This window comes from Rutidosis leptorrhynchoides, chromosome 3 (assembly GCF_046630445.1).
Source record: "Rutidosis leptorrhynchoides isolate AG116_Rl617_1_P2 chromosome 3, CSIRO_AGI_Rlap_v1, whole genome shotgun sequence".
NCBI classification, from domain to species: Eukaryota; Viridiplantae; Streptophyta; class Magnoliopsida; order Asterales; family Asteraceae; genus Rutidosis; species Rutidosis leptorrhynchoides.
This window is the reverse complement of record NC_092335.1, coordinates 84,657,429-84,665,800: the sequence shown is the minus strand read 5'-3', so window position 1 is coordinate 84,665,800 and position 8,372 is coordinate 84,657,429.

Genomic DNA, 8,372 nt, shown 5'->3' with positions numbered 1-8,372 from the left:
TTATTTATATAAAAATATATTACAAGACAACTAATATTACATACTAATATGTTTTTAACTAATATATCATTATTTATATTGATAAAACCTTAATTAAATTATATATCATATATTTATTATAGGTATAATTATATTTAAAGATATTAATTTTATTAAATTATAAAATATAAGTAAACTTAGTTGATTAAATGTGATATGTGTTAATATATATATAAATGATATAGGTTCGTGAATCTGAGGTCAACCCTATACTTGTTCAATGACGTCATATGTATTTTTACTACAAAATACAATAGGTGAGTTTCATTTGCTCCCTTTTTAATTGCTTTTGCAATATATATTTTTGGGCTGAGAATACATGCACTGCTTTTATAAATATTTACGAGATAGACACAAGTACTTAAAATATATTCTACGTTGAGTTATACCACCCTGCATATCTTCCCTAATAGCTTGGTAACTACTATTTACATGTGGTATTGTAAACGTGAATCCTGTTGATAGATCTATCGGGCCTGACAACCCCAACCGGACTGGACGACCAGTATTCAACGGTTGCACAGTACTTCATTTCGATGACTACTCTTGGTACAGTGTAGTGAGATTTCATAATAAAGGGAATATGCGACGTTGATTAAATGTTAAGTATGGTTACCAAGTGCTCAACCACTTAGAATATTTTTATTAAAACGTTTGTGTATACGAAATCTTGTGGTCTATTAAGATATTGAAATGATTGTTATGATAAACCTATGAACTCACCAACCTTTTGGTTGACACTTTTAAGCATGTTTATTCTCAGGTATGAAAGAAACCTTCCGCTGTGCATTTGCTCATTGTAGAGATATTACTTGGAGTCGTTCATGGCATATTTAAGTCAACGCCTCGCAATGGGACCAAATGTTGATGACTTCGTCCAGGTGGATAAGGACGGGTTATTACAGGTGGTATCAGAGCTGGTTTAATGCCGTTTATGAGCGGGTTAATCATAGAGGAGGTTCTCACAGTGTTACCTGTGACGAAGCATTGGCTCTTACTCCTCGCGGTCCCTATTAGGGTTGGTTGTACGTTGCCGAGAGGCGGGCTATAAAATCAGTGTCTAAGGTACGCTCAGTGGTCACCAGGCGGTTAGCTGGGAAGGCACTGAGTGGGATGCGTCCCCACTGTTATTACAGGTGGTATCAGAGCGGAGGTCTTAGCGAACCAAGTCTTGCATTAGTGTGTCTAACTGATAGTTGTTTAGATGCTGATAATGCTAAAAACGAACATATATTTCATAGCATTATTCCTCAAGAAAGAAAAGCTTTTAGTTGCAATTGTTCTATTTAAAAGTGATATTCGTTTAAATAATAAAAGGTGAAGACAAAAGACAGATTCGACGAATTGAAGACGCAAACGACCAAAAAGCTCAAAAGTACAAAAGACAATCAAAGAGGTTCCAATTATTGATAAGAAACGTCTCGAAATTACAAGAGTACAAGATTCAAAACGCAAAGTACAAGATATTAAATTGTACGCAAGGACGTTCGAAAATCCGGAAACGGGACCAGAGTCAACTCTCAACGCTCGACGCAACGGACTAAAAATTACAAGTCAACTATGCACATAAATATAATATAATATTTAAATAATTCTTATAATTATTTATATATTATATAATATATTATAAACCGTCGGCAAGAAAGGCTCCAAACCTGTGTGAGCTGTAAAAGCAAACTCCGCGACTCGCGGAGTTTGAAGGCAAAAGTTGCCGCGAGTCGTGGAGCCCCAATTTCTGAAACTCCCTATAAAAGCAAACGAATTCTGATCGCAAAAACCAACATATATATCCATCCTCTCTATATCTAAACGTATATATTTATATTTATATTTTAATTTTAATTTTAATCCTAATAATAAAGGTATGTTAGCGAATGTTGTAAGGGTGTAAGTCGAAATTCTGTCCGTGTAACGCTACGCTATTTTTAATCATTGTAAGTTATGTTCAACCTTTTTAATTTAATGTCTCGTAGCTAAGTTATTATTATGCTTATTTAATCCGAAGTAATCATGATGTTGGGCTAATTACTAAAATTGGGTAATTGGACTTTGTACCATAATTGGGGTTTGGACAAAAGAACGACACTTGTGGAAATTAGACTATGGGCTATTAATGGGATTTATATTTGTTTAACAAAATGATAGTTTGTTAATGTTAATATAAAGATTTACAATTGGGCGTCCCTATAAATTACCATATACACTCGATCGGACACGATGGGCGGGGTATTTATATGTACGAATAATCGTTCATTTAACCGGACACGGGAATGGATTAATAGCCACTAGAATAATTAAAACAGGGGTGAAATTATGTAAAAGGACACTTGGCATAATTGATAACAAAATATTAAAACCTTGGGTTACACTCAGTCGACATCCTGGTGTAATTATTAAACAAAGTATTAAAATCTTGTTATAGTTTAAGTCCCCAATTAGTTGGAATATTTGACTTCGGGAATAAGGATAATTTGACGAGGACACTCGCACTTTATATTTATGACTGATGGACTGTTATGGACAAAAACCAGATGGACATATTAAATAATCCAGGACAAAGGACAATTAACCCATGGGCATAAAACTAAAATCAACACTTCAAACATCATGATTACGGAAGTTTAAATAAGCATAATTCTTTTATTTCATATTTAATTTCCTTTATTTTATATTTAATTGCACTTCTAATTATCGCATTTTTATTGTTATTGTATTTAATTGCACTTTTAATTATCGTACTTTTTAATTATCGCAAGTTTATTTTATCGCATTTTTATTAATCGCAATTTCATTATCGTTATTTACTTTACGCTTTAAATTAAGTCTTGTATTTATTTATTATTTTACATTTGGTTTTAACTGCGACTAAAGTTTTAAAATCGACAAACCGGTCATTAAACGGTAAAAACCCCCCTTTATAATAATAATATTATATATATATATATTTGTATTTTTATAAAAGTAAACTAATATAGCGTTAAGCTTTGTTTAAAGATTTTCCCTGTGGAATGAACCGGACTTACTAAAAACTACACTACTGTACGATTAGGTACACTGCCTATAAGTGTTGTAGCAAGGTTTAAGTATATCCATTCTCTAAATAAATAAATATCTTGTGTAAAATTGTATCGTATTTAATAGTATTTCCTAGTAAAATTTAATAGTATTTTATACACCTCTGCTAAAACATCAAGTTATTTTTGGCGCCGCTGCCGGGGAACAATCTAGCTTAAAAGCCGGAAGCGCAACGCTATATATATAAAAAAAAAGATTTTTAGTTTACTTTTATTAAAATTCGTTTTTATAAAAATACGTTTTTAATTATTCGAAAATATAAAAAGAAAAATAAAAATATAAGTATTTTTAAGATTTTGTTAAATATTTAAGTTTTATAAAGTTTCTTTATTTTTATATAAGTTTTATTTAAGTATTTTGTTTTTATTTAAAACATATAAAAATATATATATATATATATATATATATATAAATCTAGCTTTAAGATTTTTATTTATAAAATTATAAAGTAGTTCTATTTTTATTCTAGTTTTTAAAAAAATAAGTTTTTATTATATAAATATTTAGATTTTAAAACAGAAAAATATAAAACAGAAAATAAATAAAATAAAAAAAAAAGGTCGAATTAAAAACTGTACCTGAGTTGAATTCTGGAACCCCGAGACTCGCGGAGTTTTCTGCTTCGGGCACCGCAACTCGCGGAGACACTCTGACACCGACAGAACCCTAATTCAGCATTAATTACGGGTAATTATTAATTATTATTATTATTAACCCTAAATAATTATTATTATTATAATTAGTTTTATTTTAAAGTTTCTTTTTATTTAATTTGTTTTATTTAGTTAAATTAGTTTAATTAAATTGTAAAATTAATAGTTTTAATAAATAAATAATATAAAAATAATATTTTTATAAAAATTGTATTTTTACAACTTTTAGTATATTTTTATATTTTGTCCCTTTTTAATCGTTTTAGCATAATATTTGTATTTTTAGCTCATATTTAGTTTTAAACTTAGTTTTTGCCATAATTATTTTTACTTCTAGATTTTTAGGCTTTGCCGTAGAATTCCTTAAGTGCTTTTTCTTTAGACTAAGATTTAGGTGCTTTAGAATTTTGCGACGCCTTTTTAAGTTTTAGTTTCTTTTTAAGTTATTTCCATTTGGGATATAGTTTTTCCTGTAAGCTTTAATATTTTTAGACGACTTTTACCTATGTATCAATTATCATTCCAATTAGTAATCTCAATTTGCGATTATAATTTTAAGTTAATTGTGAAAGGACCCGTTCATATACATTATAAACGATTCACAATAGTTGATTACATTGCGAGGTATTTGACCTCTATATGATACATTTTACAAACATTGCATTCGTTTTTAAAAGACAATCTTTCTTTACATCGAAAATTGACAGGCATGCATACCATTTCATAATATCCACTATACAACTATAAATTGATTTAATAATAATCTTTGATGAACTCAATGACTCGAATGCAACGTTCTTCGAAATATGCTATGAAAGACTCCAAGTAATATCTTTAAAATGAGCAAATGCACAGCAGAAGATTTCTTTAACACCTGAGAATAAACATGCTTTAAAGTGTCAACCAAAAGGTTGGTGAGTTCATTAGTTTATCATAATCATTTATTTCCATCATTTTAATAGACCACAAGAATTTCATTTCCAGTTCTCATAAATATACGTCCCATGCATAGAGACAAAAATAATCATTCATATGGTGAACACCTGGTAACCGACATTAACTAGATACATATAAGAATATCCCCTATCATTCCGGGATCCTCCTTCGGACATGATATAAATTTCGAAGTACTAAAGCATCCGGTTCTTTGGATGGGGTTTGTTAGGCCCAATAGATCTATCTTTAGGATTCGCGTCAATTAGGGTGTCTGTTCCATAATTCTTAGATTACCAGACTTTAATAAAAAGGGGCATATTCGATTTCGATAATTCAACCATAGAATGTAGTTTCAATTACTTGTGTCTATTTCGTCAAACATTTATAAAAGCGCATGTATTCTCAGTCCCAAAAATATAAAGGGTAAAAAGGCAAATGAAACTCACCATACTGTATTTCGTAGTAAAAATACATATAACGTCATTGAACAAGTGCAAGGTTGGCCTCGGATTCACAAACCTAAATTAATTATATATAATTATGTGTTGGTCAATATTTGTCTATCAAATTAGGCCAAGTCATAGTGTACCACAATCCTAATGCTCGAGACTAATATGCAAAAGTCAACAAAAGTAAATTTGACTCAAAATAATTTCCAAAAATCTATACATGATTAATATATAGTTTAAATATCATCGTTTTATATTTTTAAATATTTTAAAAAGATTTATTAGAGTAAATAATATAATTTATTTATTAATAAATAAAATTTTATATTAAATTTATATAATATAATATATTTTTATATATATTAAGTAATAAAATTTATAGGGTTCATTTAATATCATAAAGATAATATGATAGGTATTATTAAATAAGTTATTACACGTAGTAAAATATGTTTGTATTACATATTTATTTGATAAAATAATATCTATAATGATAGTAAGTAAAAGTTGTATTATTTTGTAATAATAATTATTATTATAAAAATATCAATATTTATAATTACTAAGATGACATTATGATAAAACGATAATTCTAATTATGATAACTTTAATATTTATGATAATTTTTAATATTATCTTTAAAATAATAATTCTATTTAAAATAATAATAATAATGATATTTTATAGTAACAATGACATTTCTATTAAAATGATAATTTTTGTTAAAATGATAGTTTTAATACTAACGATATTTTTAATAATAATAGTAATGATAAAAATAATAAGAACGATAATTTTATCTAAATCAATATCTTATAATATTTTAATTTCATCATGATACTCTTACTCATTATTTCCTAATCGTTTCGTTTAATAGCTTTTAATCATCTTTTATATCGTGTTCATAATAATGATAATAATAGTAATCAAAATAATTAGGTGTTACAAATATTTGTTTTAATTACACTAATATTAATAATGATAGTTACTATAACATTTTTAACGATAATACTAATAATTATCTTAATGATAATATAGTAATAATAATAATAACAATGACAATATCCATTTTTAAATAATGATATATATATTAATAATGATAATAATAATAATAATAATAATACTAATAATAATAATAATAATAATAATAATTGGATAATAATAATAATAATACTAATTATAACTTTAACGATAATAACGATAGTAATAATAAAAAAAATAACAATTTTTAATGATAAATCTCTTTTATTGATAAAGATAATAATAATGATAATAATAAGATAAAACTAGAACGACGATAAAAACGACGATAATAATAATCATTTTTAATAAAAATATCGAAAATTCAATTGACTATAACTTCTAATCCGTTCATCGAAACCATTCGATATCTAAAGGAAAAGTCCTTAATTTTTCGCTAGCTTTCCAAGGACATGCATATCTTATACCTTATCTCAACCGCAAGTGTAACTAATTCAATATTCAACCTAACCTGTCTAAGGGCAATATCAAAAGTACAAGCATGCATAATCCTAAATACTCGAGCACTAGTCAGGGATACACTATTAGTATGTAAAAGTTAAATTATGAGTACTCACGTATCAATATTGAGATTCAATATTGCAGGAAAGGTACGTAGACGCAACGGAAATGATAAACACTATATTGACCTCACGAGCATACCCATGAACCATACTCAATCACCTCCATAGCTATAACCCATAATTTCCTTAATCCTATCCTACTCGAAAAAACAATTTTGAAATCACTCGGACAGCACTCCGTCGTAATATTTTATGTATACTAATAATATCTTGAAATAATACAGAGTAAATATATATATATGTAAATCGATTGAGAGAGTTTAGAGAAAAATATTTTCAAGTTTCTATGAAATAATGAAACCTATTGAATTCTATTTATAATAGATTTTTGAATTATTAAAGTGAATTATTAAAGTATGAATTATTAAAGTGAATTATTAAAGTGAATTATTAAAGTATGAATTATTAAAGTGAATTATTAAAGTAGGAATTATTAAAGTGAATTATTAAAGTATGAATTATTAAAGTGAATTATTAAAGTTAAAGTAAAGTAAAAATAAAGTAAAGGTAAAGTTTAAGTATAGTAAAAGTATAAAACTATGTACGTATAATACGCGTATAAATATATATAATATTAATTTAAATCGTTATATATATTTAATAAAATAAAATATAAATATCGTTATCTTTATCATACTAGTTAAGTAATGAGTTGTCAAAAGTGGTTCTAGATATTTATAAAAGTTATATACGTTTTAATAATAAAGTTCTTTTTAAACTGAAAACGTTTTTGTACGTTTGAAACTAAATAGATCAATCGAGTCTTTATGAGATTCAATCTTCCACTATCCTTTGTCTAGTTCTCAATGATTAACAATTTGTTCTTATTTATAAATCACTTTACCATTTTTCGAATATTGTTAAAACGGAAAGATTTCTCAAATCAACGTGGGCCTTTCAACAGAGACTTGTAATCATAATTCAATCATTTGATCTTATCTTCTAATTCTATTGATAAATATTTTGAAACAGATACAATCATATAAAGTATTTAATCCAATATTTTGTTTACGTTTCAAGTTATAATATATATACACATATACATATATAATCATATTCGTTTAATGGTTCGTGAATCGTTGGAACATGGTCGAGGTTGAATGAATGTATGAACATAGTTTAAAATTCTTGCAATTTAACTTAACAAATATTGCTTATCGTGTCGGAAACATATAAAGGTTAAAGTTTAAATTTGGTTGGAAATTTCCGGGTTGTCACAGTACCTACCCGTTAAAGAAATTTCGTCCCGAAATTTGAGTGGAAAGGTCGTGAATGATAATAAGTATGTTTTCATGATGCATACGGGCTGAAAATTAGAGTTTTATCATCAGCGAATAATTTGGATAAACAATCCATTTATATGAAGAGTACGAATGAAGCTAACATAGAAGAGTGAAATGAGTAAGTGTAGATTCATCTTATCATTTGACGTAGATATGATTGATTTCCAGATTTCAAGGGCTTTGAAGAAAATCTTCTTAATAAGATTTGACTCTCCGGTAATCAAGGAAATTAGGATCCGCTTTAAATGCGATCGTCCATTTTAATTGTTCTGTCGGAGATTTTCTTATAATTTCACCTCCTTCGTTTCATTACAACTCACACCTTCTGTTGAT